Source organism: Lygodium microphyllum, chromosome 19 (assembly GCF_053477565.2).
Source record: "Lygodium microphyllum isolate KBCC chromosome 19, Lygodium_microphyllum_v1.1.10, whole genome shotgun sequence".
Lineage (NCBI taxonomy): Eukaryota > Viridiplantae > Streptophyta > Polypodiopsida > Schizaeales > Lygodiaceae > Lygodium > Lygodium microphyllum.
In genome coordinates this window covers 108,119,884-108,140,682 of record NC_141153.1, presented here as the reverse complement: position 1 = coordinate 108,140,682, position 20,799 = coordinate 108,119,884, and positions in this window count along the sequence as shown.

Sequence of the window (20,799 nt, the reverse complement as noted above, 5' to 3'; positions counted from 1 at the left end):
GCCATTGCACTCATGCCCTAATTTTCAAAAGAGAGAAAAATGGAACAAGTTGTGTCTTGCATGTAAACATTTTCATTATGTGATTGGATAGGCATTAGCATCACCCTACTCTCTCTCTTAGGGATATCTGTTTTGTGCTTAGTTGGTCTAGATGCATAAAACCAAATGCCATTATTGGTTAGAGTTATCAATCTAATTTGGATGTGGATGCATTTTGATTTAGGAAAAGATTTTAGCTTAGATATTGTAACTTTTTTGTTATCATATAATAATTGTAATGATATTATGCCATTTTGGTATTGTTGGGGCATTATTGAAGACTTTTCAATAACAAAATGCAATACAGCTTGTAATATTTTGTAATATTTCTACAACGAAATATTAACGACTCTTGATCCCGCGCAAGAGCAATTTCGAGTGATCTCTCGCAACCAAAATATTTTTGGTTTGAAGTTGTTCATACTGGTATCTATATTATGAACACAACTCCCATAGCTGTAGTTCATGGGATCACCTCTGAAGAATGCTTTAGAAGCAAGAAGCTTGATGCGTCACTCTTGAAAGTGTGTGACTGAATTACATATGTTCATGTACTAGATGATCTATGAAAGAAGCTTGATCCAAGGGCTAAAATATATATTTTTATTAGATACTCTTTAGAGCAGAAAGGATATGGAAACATCATCTAGTACTACACCTATACTTAGCCCTTGGTCTAGGAGACTATAGAGTAGTTCCACATCTTTAGGTGGATCTACAAATATTGCTAGTAAAGACAAAGGAAAGCAGAAAGTGTTGGTTGGTAATGATGTATCTGCTAGTCATTTGGCATTTGATAGAGATTCTAGTGGTTTAGAGAGTTTGGATAATGATCTTGGTTTTCCTTCAGTCAGGATACCAAATGTATAGAGAGCACATAGTAATGTAAGGGCTCACTGAGTGACCCAATGATATGTAGGTCTAGCAGGGTCAAATACCCTATTAAAAGATTTGGTTTTGAAGGTTATGCAGCTCACCATTATGCTTATATGGTGAAGGTAGTTGAGGATATTGAGCCCACTTGTTTTGAGGATGGTCTTGGTCATGCTCATTGGGATGCAATAATGGATGAGAAAATGGTTGCATTAGAAGCCAATAAGACTTGGGATTCAAATACCCTTGCCTAAGGACAAGAAAGCTATTGGTTGTAAGTGGGTTTGCAAAGTCAAGGATAATGCAAATGGTTTGGCTAGCAGATAGTATAAGGCTAGGCTAGTTGCAAAAGGCTATACTCAAACATATGGCATAGATTATGAATAGATGTTTAGAGACTAGTTGCTAAAATGGCAATGTTACAGGTGTGATTGCTTTGGTAGCAAGCCAAAGGTTGGAGTTTACAACAAATGCATGTTAAGAATGTCTTCTTGCATAGTGAATTGCAAGAAGAGGTATATATGGAGCAACCAATAGGTTATGAGGATACATAGAATCTCACATATATGTGCAAGTTAAAGAAGACGCTCTATGGGCTGAAGCAAACACCTAGACCGTGGTTTGACAAGATTGGAGAGTATCTTGTCATTATTGAATTTTATATTTTGTTGTTGACCACTCAATTTATGTGAGAAAGAGAGATGTAGGATTGGTCATCATATTCATCTATGTGGATGACTTGATCATTACAGGTGACAATGACAATGGGATTGTTCAAGTTAAGGACTTCTTGAAAAAGAAGTTTGAGATGAAGGATTTGGGTGAGCTGAGATACTTTCTTGCTATTGAGGTGATCAAACGTGATGATTATATATGGCTATCCCAAAGGCAGTATGGCTTGGATATGTTATCCAAGTATGGTATGATAGCATGTAAGCCTCTTTCAATACCATTAGAGCAAAATGTGAAGTTGAGTGCTGATGTTGGGCATGAGATAGAAAACCCTACTATGTTCAAGAGGATAGTAAGGAGTCTAATTTACATGATCATCACACAGCCAAACTTGAGCTATGTTGTTGTCCTTGTTAGTCAATTTATGCAAATGCTTAGAAAGTCTCATTTGGATGAGATTAGATGGATATTGAGATATGTGAAATCCACTTTACATTATGGACTTTTTTATGAGGCAGGTAAGGATTTATAGGTGTTTGGATACATCGATGCAGATTGGGCTAGTAGCATGTCAGACAAAAGATCTACTAGTGGATTCATGTTTTTCCTTGGTAGTACATTAGTTACATGGAGTAGCAAAAAGCAATCTACATTTTCTTTATCAAGCACAGAGAATAAGTATAGAGATGCTGCTATGGCACTATGTGAGGTGGTATGGCTGTCAAGAATCACGTGATGAGGGGATGTGCTTGAGCTGTTGTGCCAAACAAACACTGTATACATAAGAGGAAGCTCACTCAAAAACAAAAGAAGAGAGATGGAGGCCAAAACGTTTTCTTGCTGGTTTCTTCTTCTTCTTCCACACACTATACAATGTACACAAAGTATAGATAAGATACAACATAAAGAAAAGTAGCCTTCTAAGTTAAACAGTGCATAACCGACCACATTAATCGACTGGTGCTATATCTTTTCCAACTGTAGGTAGGTGTAACAAACTAAATATAATAAGTGATAAGTGAGTGGCTATCTGAGTGTCATAATGACCACCAACGTGCTAAGTGTAGATGTGCAGACTCATCTAGCCAAACGGTCCATCATCAATGTCCGCACATGTTGAGATTTCCATCTCAACAAAGGCTACAAAAGTTATTGGGTGATTTGGATGTGTAGGAAGATGGTCCAGTTATCATTCACTATGATAACATGAGCACCATACAACTAGCTAGGAACCCAATATTCCATGATAGGATAAAACACATTGAGATGCACTACCACTTTATTGTCAAGAATCGCGTGGTGGGAGACTTTGCTTGAGCTACTGTGCCAAATACACACTGTATACACAAGAGGAAGCTCACTCAAGGACATAAGAAGAGAGATGGAGGCCAAAAAGTTTTCTTGCTGATTTTTTCTTCTTCTTCCACGCACTATACAATGTACACAAAGTATAGATAAGATACAACATAAAGGAAAGTGGCCTTCTAAGTCAAATAGTGCATAATTGACTACACTAAATCGACTGGGGTTATATCTTTGCCAGTTGTAGGTAGATGTAACAAACTAAATATAATAAATGATAAGTCAGTTACCATGTGAGTATCATAATGACCACCAACGTGTTAAGTGTAGATGTGCAAACTCATCTAGCCAGGTGGTCCATCATCAATGTTCACACGTGTTGAGCTTGCCATCTCAACACTCCCCCTCAAGCTCAACTCTATCTCTACAACTCCAAGTAAGCTTCGAAACTTTCGAAACTTCTCTACACCCAATGCCTTTGTAAAAATGTCAGCTATCTGATCTTGTGTGCTAACATATATCAAGTCAATCTCTCCTGCAATTACCTTTTCTCTCACAAAGTGGTAGTGCACCTCAATGTGTTTTGTCCTAGCATGGAACACTGGATTCCTAGCTAGTTGTATGCTGCTCATGTTGTGACAATGAATGACAATTGGACCATCTCCCAGCACATCCAAATAACCTAATAACTTTTGCAGCTATACCAGCTCACATGCTGCCATAGCAGCACCTCTATACTCAGCATCTGTACTTGAAAGAGCAACTGTAGGTTGCTTTTTGCTGCTCCATGTAACTTCTGCTACCAAGGGAAAACATGAATCCAATAGTAGATCTTGTCTCTGACATGCTGCCAGCCCAATTTGCATCTGTGTATCCAAAGACATGTATGTCCTTACCTGCTTCATAAAAAAGTCCATAATGTAAAGTGGACTTCACATATCTCAATGTAACTGCATCCAAATGAGGCTTTCTAGGCATCTGTATAAATTGACTAACAAGGCCAACAGCATAGCTCAAGTCTGGCCTTGTGATAATTATGTAAATCAAACTTCCTACTATCCTCCTGAACATAGTAAGGTCTTCTATCTCATCCCCAAAGTCGGCATTCACTTCACATTTTGCCCCAATGGTACTGAAAGAGGCTTACATGTTGTCATACCATACTTGGATAACATATCCAAGCCATACTACCTTTGGGATAACCATATACCATTATCACATCTGATCACTTCAATACCAATAAAGTATCTCAGCTCACCCAAATCTTTCATCTCAAACTTCTTCTTCAAGAAGTCCTTAACTTCAGCAATCCCATTGTCATTGCCATCTGTAATAATCAAGTCATTCACATAGATGACTATGATGACCAAACCTGCATCTCCCTTTCTCACATAAAGTGAGTGATCAGCATTAGAAATACAAAATCCAATATTGAAAAGATACTCTCCAATCTTGTTAGACCATGCTCTAGGTGCTTGCTTCAGCCCATATAGAGCGCCTTCTTTAACCTACACACATATGTGGGATGGGCTAAATCCTCATAACCTACTGGCTGCTCCATATACACTTCTTCTTGTAATTCACCATGCAAAAAGGCATTCTTACCATCCATTTGCTGCAAACTCCAACTTTTGGCTCTGCTGCCAAGGCAATCACACATCTAACAGTTGCCATCCTAGCAACTGGACTGAATGTCTCTTCATAATCTATGCCATATCTTTGAGCATGGCCTTTTGCAACCAACCTAGCCTTATACCTTCTAATTGAACCATCTACATTATTCTTGCCTTTGTAAACCCACTTACAGCTAATAGCTTTCTTACCCTTAGGTAAGGGTACCAAATCCCAAGTCTTATTGGCTTTTAATGCAACCATCTCCTCATCCATTGCTGTATCCCAATGAGCATCACCAACAACATCCTCAAAACAAGTGGGCTCAATATCCTCAATTAGTTTCACCATATAAGCATAATGGTGAGCTGCATAACCTTCAAAACCAAATCTTTTAACAGGGTATCAGACCTTGCTAGATCTTTGTACCACCGGATCACTCAATGGAGCCTTTACATTACTATGAGCTCTCTATACACTTGGTGTCCTGACTGAAGGAATACCAAGCTCATCATCCAAACTATTTGAACCACTAGAGTCTCCATCAAATCCCAAATGACTGGTAGATGCATCATTACTATCCAACACTTTCTTCTTTTCTTTTTCCTTTCCTGCAACACTTATAGATCCACCTGAAGATGTGATGCTACTCGTTAGTCTCCCAGACCAAGGGCTCATTGTAGGTATAGTACCAGATGATGTTTCTGGCCCATTAAGACTACATAATTCTTGTTTTTCTTTTTCCAAATAGTTTCTTGATCATATTCATCATCTAATATATCACCATCAAGTGCATACCAACTGCCCATCTCATAAAAGATAACATCCCTGCTCACTCTGAACTCACCTTGAGAGGGTTATAACAACGATACCCTTTCTACTCTAAAGAGTACCCAATAAAAATACATTTTTTTGCCTTTGGATCAAGCTTCTTCCGTAGCTCATCTAGCACATGCACATATGCAACATATCCAAATACCTTCAAGTGCAATACATCGGGCTTCTTGCCAGTAAAGCATTCTTCAAGAGTCATCCCATGAATTGGAGCTGTGGAAGTTCTGTTCATAATGTAGACAACAGTATGGACAGCCTCAGACCAAAAATATTTGGGCATATTCTTTTCAGCCATTAATGCCCCTGCAACTTCTGCAATATGCCTATTTTTTCTTTCTGCAACTCCATTTTGCTATGGGATATACCTGCAAGTAAATTGCCTCTTTATCCCATAAGTCCTCAAGAAGCCAGTAAACTCATTAGAGAGTTACTCTCCCCTCCATCTGATCTCAAGCACTTTACTTTTAAGCCTGTTTCTGTTTCAACAGCTGCCTTAAAAGATTTGAAGTGCTCAAACACATCACTTTTTTCCTTCATGAAGTATACCCATAACTTCCTTGAATAGTCATCAATAAATGTAACAAAGTATTTGCTGCCACCAAGAGATAAATTCTATGTAGGCCCCCAAACATCTGTATGCACTACATGAAGTATTTTTCTACTCACTTCTCTGTCATGCAAGAAGGGTTATCTTGCCTGCTTACCAAACTGGCATGATTCACAAACTTTATGTAATTCTGCAACTCTAAAAGAAGGCAACCCTATAACCAGTCCTCTGGACTACATTAATTTCAGCCTTTGCACATTTGCATGTCCAATACATTTATGCCATATTTCAATATCTGCAACTACTCCTTTGCCTTTAGCATACATAGCGACATCCATTGTAGGAATTCCAGCATCTAAAGTGAACATGTGGCCAACTCTACTTCCTTTTGGCAACCAACCTGCACTTATCATTAAAGTCTTCTACAAAAAAACCTTTTGCATTGAATTGGACTTGCAACCCCTACTCTATCATTCGGCCAACTGACACTAGATTCTTTGTGATTAATGGCACATGTAATACATCTGTCAGACTCTTCGTTTAGCCATCATGCAAGGACAAGGGAACCTTTCCAATGTGTGAAATTGGGTGGCATGAATCATCACGCGTCTGCACATAACCTAGATTTTGTAAGTCTTGCATCTCTCATAACCATTCAACATGACTGGTCATATGATTAGATGCACCTAAATCAACATACCATACATCATCATGTGTTCCCTTTCCTATAACTACATTCATCATATGCTGCATAACAAACAGACGCTCATTTTTGTCTTCATTCTGTCGTGAAGACAATGCATAGTTTCCTTGCTGCAATTTACCACTACGAATATCATCCTTCTTAGCATAATGATTCGCTGCAATATGATTTGTTTTTCCACAATAATAGTAAACAATAATAGAATTTTCAGAAACCTCTATTTTGCCATCCACCTCTTCCTCTTGAGCTCCCCCTACATCTAAAGTTTCCTCGGCCTCCTGAAACTTGCATTTCACCAAATTTCTGATTGAACCTATTTTTCTGGTTACCGCCAGCACATCCCATACCATGGCCTCTCGAAGAGGATCTACCACACCCCCTTCCTAAAACTTAAGTAAAATGCTTAGACCTGTTCACCATTTCTTTCAGACGAATCACCCTACATATTGATCTCTTCGGTAATCATGAGAGAGATTAGCTCATCAAAATATGGAAATGGCTTCCATACATATACTGAAGTAACAAATGATTTCCATGCCTTCTCATTGTTCTAGCCTCTTACAGTAAGAGGTCTGGTCCTATCAGAGGAATAGTTGTTCAATTGACACCTAAAAGCTTGGGAAAGGCTCTGTCTTTACCCTATCGGGGAGACTCTTTCCCTACTAGACAATTGTTTTCAAATGAGGATATCCTTAAATTGTTGCAAAAGTAGACACCAGATGTGTTGGATCCCTAGAAGGTTCTTACTACCTCTGGCATCAATGTCTCCATGATCTCCAATCCTGTGTGGAAGCAACTATGCTAGTTCCTTCATGACAGTTTATGCCTTCCAAGACACCCTCTAATTACCTTTCCAAGGAATTGTTTATAGCTTCTAGAATGGTGTTGAAAGGCATAACGATTGATTGGAGTTCCTACCTTCTGTCAAAAATGGATCAACACTTTGTTAGAGCCACAAGGGGTAATGTAAATAATGTTACATTTGGTTCCTACCTTTTTGTCTTGTTGGCATATGCCGCCCCTTGGAAGGAAGTTCCTAACTTGATAGTTAATCCACCAAAAGCTCCTTTCCCTACTAAACACTCTGATGTCGTCATTGAGGATCTTGATCCTATCCCTCCTGTGGTAGTTCAGAGGAAACAGTTAAAATGAGTTTGCTGAATGAGACCCAGCTCCTCCTCCAGTCTCCATTCCTAATCAATCTAGCCGTCACCTACCAGCTTTCCTCACAATGTAGAATCTTTTTAGAGCACATCGTGAGGGCACTCTGGAGATTTCCATCCCTTCAGTACAACACTTGGTAGCTGGAGATGCAATTTCCTTCATGTTCAGTGTTCTATTGAGCTCTCAGTGACTACATGTATCCAATAGCTCTATTCATCTTGCTATGATGAAGTCCAGAAAACCAAAGAAGAGCTAACAAAAGCAACTACAGAGCTAGCTTTTGCTCATGAATGCTTTTTTTATCTTTGTACCCAAATGAAGCAATAGACAAAGATCATTGACGCTCACCAAATGGACATTTCTAGTTTGCACACTCAGTTGGTTGACTCTCAAACCCAACTGGTTAATGTGACTAAGGAATGCGATAGATTGTTGAAGGAATCTCAAGAGCTTCAGGCTTTGCTAGCCACCCAGATAGAGGAGCTTAAGATAGCAAATACCACCTTAGAATAGAGTAGAATCAAAATTCAGCAACTTAATGAGCAATTGGCCTAGTTAAGTGTTAGATATGCTCAATGCTCCACCCTCATAAGGTGCCACCACCAATGATCCATAGTGCTCAAAGTTGTAAGGCCCCCATTATGAGGAGAAGCCAAATGTGAGCCTGGATATTGGTTGAGTTCTGACTTGTATATCAGATGAGGTCTATGTGACCGAATGGCAAATAGGTGACCATTGTGGCTCTAATCTTTGGGTTGGACTGAGTAGTTAAGCTAGTACATTGCATCCAGTTGCGGGGTAAGGGAGTTAAAAGGGGCCCCTATTTTTGGGTCCAGGGGCCGCAGAAGCAGCCCCTGGCTAGGGATCCCAGGGGGGACTAACGGCCCCCTTAGCAGGGGTCTGGGGGCAGCGCCCCCGATCCAACGGTAAATGAAATATTCCCTGGAACATTCCCTAGCCGACTAGTGGAGGCTCATATGGTAGGTTTGTCATGCCGGCCTAACCTCCTTCACGGGCTATAAAAGCTAAACCCCTTCATAGCTATCGATCATCTATCTTTCACCCAGTCAGAGTTGTTCCAGCTAGCCTTAAGCTCTTCACCTATCTTCTGTCTAGATCGCCATCTAAGCTTCACTCTGGAAGTGCACGGGTGGACAGAGCCATCTCTGTATTAGTTGTTTGAAGCTAAAGAAATTTTCTAATTCTCCTCTTATCTATTGTGTACTCTCTATCTTGATCTCTTTCTCAGATTCTGTTCATTGCTCCGTGTAATTTTTACATGGTATCAGAGCCCAGGGGGCTCTAGGGATTGAAGAGTGCGCAAGAGGCAAAGGCTTCAACAGCAAAGAGGAACAATGTCATCTTTCGGAAACAGTTCTGGCGCATCAGGAAGAAGCAGTGCAAGAGGTGGTGCTGTTGTACCAGCTATTCAAACAATGAGGATTCGTCCACCGACCTTTAGCGAAGGAAAGTTAGATGGTACAAACTATACCTTGTGGAAGCTCAAAATTACAACTATCCTTGATTCTTATGAGCTTTTGGAGACTGTGCTGGGGACTGATGTAGAACCATAGCCTACCCCCAACCCATCAAATCCTAATGTGATTATTCCTCCGAATGCAGATCTTCTATGAGCTTGGAAACAAAGGAATGCAGATGCATTGTGTGCCTTAGTTACAAGCTGTTCTGACAGTGTTTTGACTTTGATTCAACATACAACCAAAGCATCAGAGGCTTGGAATGTACTGAGGAGTCAGTATGAAATGCGAAACCAAAAAAAGATTCAAAGCTTGGAGAATCAACTAACAACGGAGAAGTTTGTTGAAGGAGAGACAATTGAAGCATTCATCACTCGGATTAAGAATCTGTGCGACCAGATGGCTGGTGTTGGGATACAAAAGACTAGTGAGGAGCTAGCTTAGAGGTGTCTTTGGATTTGTCCACAAAAGTTTGATGGACTAGTAACTGCCCTTAATACTCAAGTGAGACCTCAAGCTTTGAGTTTTGAGGAGTTTTGTGCATTATTGCTAGAGGAGGAGTTGAGGCTGAAAGCTCGAGAAGGAAGCAATAATGGAGATGCCGCATTCTCTGCCAAAGGCAAAGGCTATTCCTCCACCAAAAATGATGGTGACAAAAAGAAGAAGGGTGGTAAGAAGAAGTTTCAAGGAAAGTGCTTCTATTGCAAGAAGAAAGGACATGCAATCTCAGATTGTCGTGTCAAGAAGGCAGATGAAAAGAATGGTACCCTTAAAAGTAAAGAAAAAGAGACAGCCAATACGGCTGAAGCAGAGTTGGAGTTATTCATGGTGACCATTGAGGAGGTGTGCTCCTCAGCACAAGAAGAATCTACCATGGACTCATGGGTGTTGGATAGTGGGGCCTCCCATCACATGACCAACAAGAAAGGTCTATACAATTCTATGCAGCCTCTACAAGAATCCATCACTGTGATGGTTGGAAGATGCAAAATGCCCTGCTGCGGGCATAGGTACTATTTCATTTGTTGCTGCAAATGGTGATGTCAAAAAGCTTTCAAATGTATTGTATGTTCCTGAAATTAGGAGAAATCTATTATCAGTTGTTGGCATAACTGATCTTGGTCATGAAGTGAGGTTCAAGAAGACAGGTGCAGAAATTCTTGATAGTGATGGCAAAGTTGTTGGCAAAGGAGAAAGAAGGAACAACCTATATGAGCTAAGTGCTCGTATAGTCACCGTTGGAGTGGGCACAAGTAAGCTTTGGCATGAAAGTTTTGGACACATTGGATTTGTAGTACTGAAGGAGATGCACGAGCAAGGTATGGTTGCTCACCTACCTGCAATGACTAAATTGAAGGAACCATGTGAAGCTTATATGATGGGCAAGAAACAGAGAAAGGTATTTCCACAAGAAAGCAAGAATAGAGCACAGGCTTCTCTAGAGTTGGTGCATGCTGACTTGTGCAGAAATATGCCTACATGGGCCTTGGGGGGATCTTCTTATTTTATGTTGATTGTTGATTACTACAGTAGGAAGATGTGAGTGTACTTCCTTCGTGATAAGGCTCAAGCTTTTGGTAAGTTTAAAGAATGGCTAATACTTGTTGAGAATGAAATAGGGAAAAGTGTGAAGAAATTTAGAACAGATGGTGGTGGTGAGTTCAACTCAAAGGAGTTTGAAGACTTTTGTAAGAGAAAAGGGATCAAGCATCAATTGACGACGCCTCACACACCTCAGCAGAACAGTCTTGTGGAATGCAGGAATTGCACCATTTTGGAGATGGCAATATGCATGCTAAAGGGCAAGGGATTGCCTAACCATTTTTGGGTTGAAGCTATTAATATTGTAGTCTAAATTTTAAATTGGAGCTACATAAAGGCTCTCAAGGGAAAAACACCTCATGAGGCTTACACTGGTAAGAAACCATTTGTCTCACACCTCAGAATTTTTGGATGTGAATGTTATGCACATATTCCAGATGAGAAGAGAAACAAGTTATAACCAAAAAGCAGAAAATGTATCTTCTTGGGTTATAGTGATGAGCAGGAGGCTTACAAATTATATGACCAAGAGGCAAAGAAGATCGTCACGAGCCATGATGTGGTGTTCAAGGAGCAGCTACATACAGTGGAGGAGAAGAAGGCAAGTTCTTCCACTTTATCATCAAGTGAACAAGTAGTCCACTATGAACCTATCCCGAGAGTTGTCCCTATCCTTAAGGAGGAGGAAACATCATCTTCAGATGATGAGGAAAAATTTCACCAACCTGACATCACCCCACAGGAAAAGCCATTGCCGCGTTGGGTGAAATAGCTCTATGACCACAATAATCCTATGCCCACATCTATTGAGGAGAAGGCAGACGGACCAAGGAGTTCTCAAAGAATAGAGGAGCAAAGGAGGGCTACTGCTCACATAGTCAATATGACCTTGATGACTGAGATTATGAGAGAAGGAGCCAACTGACTTAGAAGAAGCACTTGCAAATCCAGCATGGAAGGAAGCTATGCAAGCCGAGTATGACAGCATAATGAAGAATGATACTTGAGTTTATAATTCATTTCAATGCATAAAGCTTTTTGCTAGAAATGCATTTATGCTTCTTTTATTTTGCATGTTTTATTGAAAGTATTAATGACTAAGTTTCTTCGTCATGAGCATTTAGGACAAAAATTATATCCTATTTCTAGCAATTAACCTTGCATGATTGAATTACAACAATACCAAAAAAAACTAGGAAGGAAAACCTTGGCTTGGGGTGAGATCCACGTGGATGCTAGGAGACGACCCTCCCACGGCTGCGCCTTGGACTTTCTTAGGAGGCATTTCCGCCATGGAAGAAGCTCTACAACTCCTTTTTGATATTCCACTGTGGCTCTCTTTTGCAATAACTTGCACCGTCCATCGAAAGCAGTTATAGAAGGCTTTCTCCTTGGATTCGGGAATTCAAAAGGGGTGTTTCAGAATCTTTCACGACTAAGACCCATTAAGCCATGGGGAAGGCTTAATGGCCTTTGTAAGGACTCACACGAATGGGGAATAACAAGGTGCAAAATCCCTTACGAGGGTTTTTGAGTGGGAAAGGGAGGTGTTAAAAGACCCTCAACACTCTCTTTCCTTTTGTGAGTGGGGAAAAAAACAAAGCCCCAAGGGTATTTTGCATAGGCCAAGGAAAGGGCTAAGGGGTTTAAACACGAGGGGGAGGTGTGGTTTCAAGATGCCCAAGGGAAGGGGGCTAAGGGAATTTGAAACATGGGGGGGGTGTGGGGAGTAATCCCAAGGTCCAAGGGAAAGGCCTTAAGGGTTTAAACACGAGGGGGGGTGTGGTTTCAAGATGCCTAAGGGAAGGGCTTAAGGGTTAAAACACGGGAGGGGGGTGTGGTTTCAAGATGCCCAAGGAAAGGGCTTAAGGGTTAAAACACGAGGGGGGGGTGTGGTTCCAACCATGGGAAGGGGGCTTAAGGGGGAAAGGGGGCTTAAGAGGCCCCTTAGAAGCTTCCCCTCTCAGGAAGCTTCTGATACTTCCACGCCACGTGGAAGGAGGAAACCAACGGCGACTCGACGGCGATTTGACAGCTGGGGCGTGGACTGACGGCAGAGGTGATGCTGTCCTAGCCTCGGCGGCAATCAGTGCCTCATCCTCTCCCTCTCATAGCGTCGGCTCCATCTCGTACTCCTCCACCAGGCTCTGGCGATGACAGGCAGCCCGGCAGCTCACTCCCTTACGAGTTGAGCAGAGAGACTCACTCTCTCCCTCTCTGCAATGTGACGGCCCACGGCGTCTTTTCCTCACGATCTCTACTCTCCGTCCTTCAACCTACGGCCCCCACTCAATTATATAGGGGAGGGGATAAGATCCTCCCCCCCTTGCGCGTGTCATCGGGCATGTAACATTGCCCTGGCAAGCTCCAGCAAGGAGCTTGCCTACTTACTATCCCCCTCTTCCTCCAGCTCGACTATTGGGGCTGTAGGAGAGGGGAAATTAAAAAATTTTGCCTTTATTTTATTAAAAGGAATTATCTGTTCAGAATTGTTACATTCTCTCCCTCTTAGAGGAATCGAGATGTCCTCATCTCGAGATAAACTGGGGATATTGATGGTTGAGAGTGCCTTCATCTACCCAAGTGGCATCCTCTTCGAGATAATCCTTCCACTGGATGAGGCATTCTCTCAGGGTTCTGGATCTTAATTGCCTCTCCCTAACATCTAAGATCCTATGAGGCCTTAGTTCGTCGACTCCTTGACTACGCATTACAACTTGTTGGTCATCAAGTACATGGTTAGGATTAGGCACATATTTCTTCAATAGGCTGATATGGAATACATTGTGAACCTTTAGGTTCTCAGGGAGTTGCAGCTTATAGGCATTAGGTCCTAGGCATTTAAGGATCTTGTACGGCCCACAATACCTTGGACTTAGCTTCTTGCAATCACCTAAGGATAGGGAACTCTTCTTAGGGCGTACGCAAATGAAGACCATGTCTCCTTCTTCGAAGATTCTATCTTGACGCTTCAAATCCGTGTATGCCTTCTGTCTATCCTTGGCAGCTTGGATGTCCTGTCTTATTGACTTTACTTGGTCATCCATCTCTTCCAACATCTGCCTTGAAGCTTCAACCCTTAAGGTTGGATCTGAGAAGTTTAGGGGACTTCGACAGTCATGACCATACAAAGCTTGGAAGGGGTCATCTGAATGCTTTGTTGGTAAGAAGCATTGTAGGAAAATTCAACCAAAGGCAAGTATTGAATCCACCTCTTCGGCTCTCGACAGTAGTATGCCCTTAGCATATCCTCGATGACTTGATTTACTCGCTCTGTTTGGCCATCCGTTTGGGGATGGTAGGCGGTGCTAAAGCAGAGTTGAGTCCCGATAACTTCAAAGATAGCTCTCCAGAAGTGTGACGTGAAGAGAGAATCACGATCACTAATGATTCTTTTGGGTAAACCATGTAGCTTGAATATCTCCTTGATAAACAATCTTGCAATGTCTGAGGCTTTATAGTTTGTCTTTACTGAAATAAGGTGTGCAACCTTAGTAAGCATGTCAATCACAACCATGATGGAGTTGTATCCTCCCTGGACTTGGGGTAGGCCTATAACAAAATCCATACTGATGATTTCCCATTTCATTTGGGGAATGCCAAGCGGTGCAGTTTCCCTGGCATCTTGACATGTTTCGCTTTGATACGTTGACAAGACAAACACTCGGTGACATATTTGAGAACGTCACCTTTGAGCCTCTCCCAATGGTAGCTCTTCCTAACTGCATTGAGAGTCTTGGCATAGCCAGGATGTCCTACGAAAGGGGAATCATGAGCTTCCCACAAAATCTTCTGCTTAAGTGACTGGCTTGTTGGTATACACAGCCTTGTTCTATAATAGACAAGTCCACTATTGATAGAAAATTCATGATACTTAGCCTACAGATTTTGGTTCTGATTTTTGATAGAGATCTCCCTTAGCATTGTTTGGTAGGCCGGATCATGGCATGCATCCTCTCTAGCTAACTCAAGTATTGGGTTGTTTGGCATAGATACTTTTGTAGCTAGAGATCTCGCTGTTGATGGATTCTGTAAGATTAGAGAATTAAGGAATGCCTTGGACTAAGTGTATCGACAACTACATTCTCTTTTCTTAGTCAGTACTTGATTTCAAAGTCATATTCCTCCAACACTTCAATCCACGACGTTGCCTCATGTTGAGCTCGTTCTAGGTAAAGATCCATTTGAGACTCTTATGGTCAGTTACTAGAGTAAACTTGTTACCCAACAGGTAGTGTCTCCAAAGCTTTAGAGCATGGATGACAGCTAGCAATTCCAGATTATGCGTAGCATAATTCTTTTCATGACTCTTCAATTTCCTTGAAGAGTATGCTACTAGATGACCTTCCTGCATAAGTACACATCCCAAGGAAAGTATGCTAGCATCAGTTACTACCTTGAACTCTTTATTGAGGTCTGGAAGTTTTAGAATAGGTGCTGATACCAAACTTTGCTTCAATCTGTCGAAGCTATTTTGTTCGGGAGTTGACTATGCAATGGCTGTTTGCTTCTTTAGTAAGTCTGTCAGAGGTGCTGCAATCAAAGCATAGTTTTTTATGAAGACTCTATTCCATCCTGTCAATCCAAGAAAGTTGCGTATTTATTTGACAGATGTTGGTATTGGCCATTCTAGCACATCTCTGACCTTGGCTTTGTCCACTGATATTCCTTCTGCTGATACTATGAATCCCAGATATTCAATCTGACGCTTGAAGGATGCACACTTCTTCATCTTAGCATACAGCTTATGCGCCCTCATTGTCTCAAGGACAATCCGAAGTTGGGGTTCATGATCTTCTTCCTGTTTGGAATAGACTAAAGTGTCGTCGAAGAAGACAAGCACGAAATCATCAAGATATGGCCTAAAGATATCCTGCATTAACCTGTTGAAGGTGGCAGGTGCATTCATAAGTCCGAATGACATAACTAGGAACTCAAAGTGCCCATATATTGTATTGAAGGCCGTCTTGGGGATATCTTCTTCCTTGATCCTTATCTGATAGTAACCTAACCTGAGATCAATCTTGGAGAAGATCTTTGCACCCTGAAGACGATCAAGAAGCTCATCTATTCTAGGAATAGGGTACTTATTCTTGACCGTTGCTTGATTCAACCCTCGATAATCAATACATAGTCGAAGTGTCCCATCTTTCTTTTTCTGGAATAGTACTAGAGCTCCCCACGGTGAACTGCTAGGCCGGATGTAGCCCTGATCTAGTAGTTGCTTGAGTTGTTCCTTCAGCTCAATTGCTTCTGGTATGGACATTCTATAAGGTCTCTTTGCAATTGGCGCAGCTCCTGGTACTAACCTAATCTCATGATCCACTTCTCTTTGAGGCGGGAGTCCTGTCAACTCTTCAGGGAATACGTCCCTGTATTCCTTTAGCCAAGAAGGTCCTTCATTAGACTCTTGCTTCTGATCTAACTTGTTGAGTTTGATCAAGTAGACAGGTAATCCTTTTCTGACTCCTTTTACGATCCGAGATACTTTGGCCAATTGGATTCTTGGCACTCCAGCCTCACCTTGAGTTGCGACTAAATCCCTTTCAGAGTTTCGAAAGAAAACTTGACCCTTTCCACAGTGAATGTGGGCGTCATTAGGCTTAAGCCAGTCCATTCCGAGTAGACACTCATGGATACCTAAATTCATGACTCTGAATTTGACCGAAGTCTTCTTTCCTCCCATAAAGAATTCCACCTTAGCAGTTTGCCTGGTACAAGTAACCTCACAACCATTTGCCAATTCCACAAGCAAGGTAAGTGCTTCTACTGTGGCTATTCCTAATCTTTTTGCACAAGATTGTGAGATAAAGGAATGTATACTTCCACAATCAATCAAGGTCTTGAAACTTTTACCTTGATAGTCCGACGGTGTCTGAATCACCGAGAACTGGCGATTTGACCCTTTCTTGTGTAGAGCGGCATGGATTGTCGCCTTTTCGAACTCTGCTTCCATGGTCGGATCTTCCTCTTCTTCTTCTTTGCACATTTGCATATTGGCAACACAGGCGGTTCTTCCTCTTCCTCGGGTCGCGGCTCCTTGAACACGGCCTGTTCCTTAGAAAGGCACTTGGCGATGTCCTCCACCAAGCTTGGGACATTACCTCTTGAAGTGATCGGGTTCGTTGCAGTGGAAACAACGGAGGTTTTAGCCAATGCTTTGAGTAGGAACAAAGTTGTTGACGTTATTAGTCCTTGCTTTCTTTCTTTGTCCCTGATTATGACCTTGAACTCTCTTCATTTGAGGTCTGAATGCTCCTCTGTTCGGGTCATTATAAGACCAAGTTTTGTTACCCCTTGGTCTAGACTGTACCTCCTGAATTATAGGTGCCGCTCGAATGAGTGCGTCCTGAAGATCTGATGGATGCATAGATTCGAGACGGGTATTTACTGGTGGATTTAAACCCGCACAAAATTTGGACACCTACTGTGTCATGTCCATCTGCGGCGCATACTTTAAAAGTGAGACGAATTTAGAGTAGTATGCGTCAAGAGTGAGCCCCATCTGTTTTAGCTCGTAGAACTCATTCATTTTCTACGTGCGATATGCAAGTGGCAAGTATCTTCCGTGCATGGCTTTCTTCAGCTTTTCCCAGGTAACGGATCTCTCGGCGATCCCTTGATCCCTGTACCATTGCTTCCACCAAAGCCTGGCTTTGCTGATGAGCTTTAGCTTGGCGAGCATAGCCTGATTGGCGAGTGCAGTACCGGCTGCTTCGAAGTAATCCTCCATGGATTCAATCCAAATTTCAGCATCAGCTTGAACGGACCTGCCTCTCCCGTCCAACTCGGGCGGCTTAATCTACTTGAGAAGAAACTTCTCCTCCTGGATTACAGCAGTACATGATGTAGGAGGCAAACTAGGAACCTATACCTAGGGTTGTGCCTGGATAAAGGTTTCTTAACATTATTATACGATAATCGTTATTGATTTATATTACATCTTCAATTCTGCTATCACGTAAGCAATGTAACTATTTAACTTTTTATCAATTCTCATGCACAATCAGACATTGATAAAAAGAAGTCTTATTTGTATTTATATGGGCATAGCCCTTTCGGAATACAACATTTCTTGCGATGATAAGCCAACTGTTACATTTAGTTTGGGGAGAACAACGTTGTATTATATTTATCTACAGGAACTGTATAATAGTATGGTTTCGGGTCATGGATCTTCAAGAATTGGTAAATCATTGGAAGTTCAGGGTATCCTTTCCGTTGGAATCCATTCTTCTCATGGCGGCCCAACACTTTAATCTTGTCGGCGGGGATTACACGGGTTACTTCCTCATATGCATATGATTTCATCTCAACCCTCCGACCTCGAATATGTAAAGTTGAGTTTACGTGAGCTTCCACAAAAATGAACAGCTTCACGACTTTCAGGTCTTCCAACCACTTGATCCTTTTTAGGTTGGTTTGTAGGTAAGCAAACCGGTGAGCCGCTATATAGTAGATTCCTGAGGCACCCGTCCATCTTCATTCCATGTACAAAGGTGATGGATTATAGATTTGCTCCAGGATGTTCATCATCTCAACCCTTTGTCTATAATGCGGAGAATGCATTGCAGTCATAAACATGACTCGAAATACCAAGAACTTGTTCCACGCTTCGTAATTCTGCAAGACAGCATTGAAGGTAAGGAAATGTTTGGAACATCAACATTTGATTTACTTCTTCTTATTAAGAATTCATAAAACAATTTCGTTGTTGGTTCACTCTGATACCAACTGTAATGTGTCCACTTGTATTTTCAGGACACGTCTTAGCAGTCCATCAGAAAGGATGTCTAGAAAGCTCCACCGACACTCCCATGGAATGTTACAGGGTTTGCGATCTAGGGCTTTCCGCGTCTACCATGTAGCGGAAGTATTCCGGCTGTTCCCACTTAGGATCAACCTGAATTAGGGTTTTTCTGATTGGTCATTTCCTAACAGCAACTAGCGTCAGACCCAAGCGAACTACTTTACGCAGTAGCTAGTGGATCGGCCAGCAAAGTGGAAGGTTATTGGCACCAAGTGGCTTTGGAAGGTAAAGTACAAGGCTGATGGTACCTTAGAAAAGTACAAAGCTAGACTGGTTGCACAAGGATTTTCACAGGTTGATGGTACCTTAGAAAAGTACAAAGCTAGACTGGTTGCACAAGGATTTTCACAAGTTGAAGGATTTGATTTTCAAGAGTCATTTGCTCCAACTGCCAGAATGACCACTATTCACATAGTACTTGCAGTGGCTACCCACAAGCAGTGGCCAGTTTACCAAATGGGTGTTAAGTTAGCGTTCTTCAATGGTGACCTCAAGGAGGAGGTGTATGTGGTTCAGCCACCAGGGTTTGAGGTCCCCCATTTCTGAGAACAAAGTGTGTAAGCTGAAGAAGGCATTGTATGGGCTAAAACAAGTCCCCAGAGCATGGTACCAGTGGATAGATAAGTTCTTTTTAAGCTTAAACTTCAAAAGATGTGCCTCAGATGCTAACTTGTATGTTTATAGGGATGGTGAAAAGTCTGTAGTGATTGTCCTATATGTGGACGACCTTCTTATTGCAGGTGACTATGAAGATATGATCAATCAAACAACTTGAAAGGCTTTGAGTTCTGAGTTTGAAATGACAGACTTGGGCTTGCTACACTATTGTTTGGGAACTGAAGTCTGCCAAGAGCTAGGAAATATCTTCATCTCTCAGAAGAAGTATGCATGGGAGATCTTGAAGGCATTTGGCATGACTGAGTGCAAGGAGATAGCTACACCTATGGAGGTGAATGCAAAGTTATCCGTTGAGGATACATCAGCACTGACAGACACTAGGAGGTACAAGAGGATGGCCGGCAATCTGATCTACTTGTTCTCAGAATGGGGGACCTCAAACCCTTGGTGTTTTGAGCAGGTTCTCAAACAAACCTCATGAGAGTCATTGGAAGGCTCGGATGTGGGTGCTCAGCTACTTGAAGGAAACTCTTGACTATGGTATCACATACAGTTCTGGAAATTCTCTTGTGAGGAATTGTGACTCAGATTGGGCAGGAGACAGTGATTCCAGGAAGTCAGTTTCTGGTTATTATTTCTCTTTGGGTTCAGGAATTTTCTCTTGGATTAGTAAGAAGCAGCCAACAGTGGTATTATCTTCTACTGAAGTAGAGTACAAGGCAGCTTGTTTTGCTACATGTGAAGCAGTATGGTTGAGAAGGATCCTATGGCATATGGGAGTGTAGGATGAAGAACCAACTGTGTTGAGATGTGACAATCAAAGTTGCATCACCATTGCCAAAAATCCAGTGTTTCATGCACGCACCAAACATATAGAGATCCATTATCACTATGTGCGTGATTTGATGGAGGATGGGATAGTGGAACTGATTTACTATCCAACAAAGGAGAATGGAGCAGATATCTTCACCAAAGCACTTACCAAGGATCTGCTTCAAGTTCATCTTCAGAGACTTGGCATTGGACCAAGGAGATAGTTCACCTATGGGTGGACATTGAGGGGGGGTGTTAGATATGCTCAACGCCCCACTCTCATAAGGTGCCACCAATGATCCATGGGTGCTCAAAGTTGTAAGGCCCCCATTATGAGGAGAAGCCAAATGTGAGCCCGAACATTGGTTGAGCTCTGACTAGTATATCAGATGAGGTCTATGTGACCGGATGGAAAAAATGTGACCATTGTGGGTCTAATCTTTGGGTTGGACAGAGTAGTTAAGTTGGTAGCAACTTGAGGTACATTGCATCGAGTTGTGGGGTAAGGGAGTTAAAAGGGGTCCCTATTTTGGGGTCCGGGGGTGGCAGAAGCGGCCCCTGGCGGCTGGGCCCCTGGCTCGACAGTAAAGGGAATATTCCCTAGAATATTATCTGGCCGACTAGTGGAGGCTCATATGGTAGGTCGGTCATGCCGACCTAACCGCATTCATGGGCTATAAAACCTAAACCCCTTCACATCCATCGATCATCTATCTTTCACCCAGTCAGATTTGTTCCAGCTAGCCTTAAGCTCTTCACCTATCTTCTATCTAGATCACCATCTAAGCTTCAA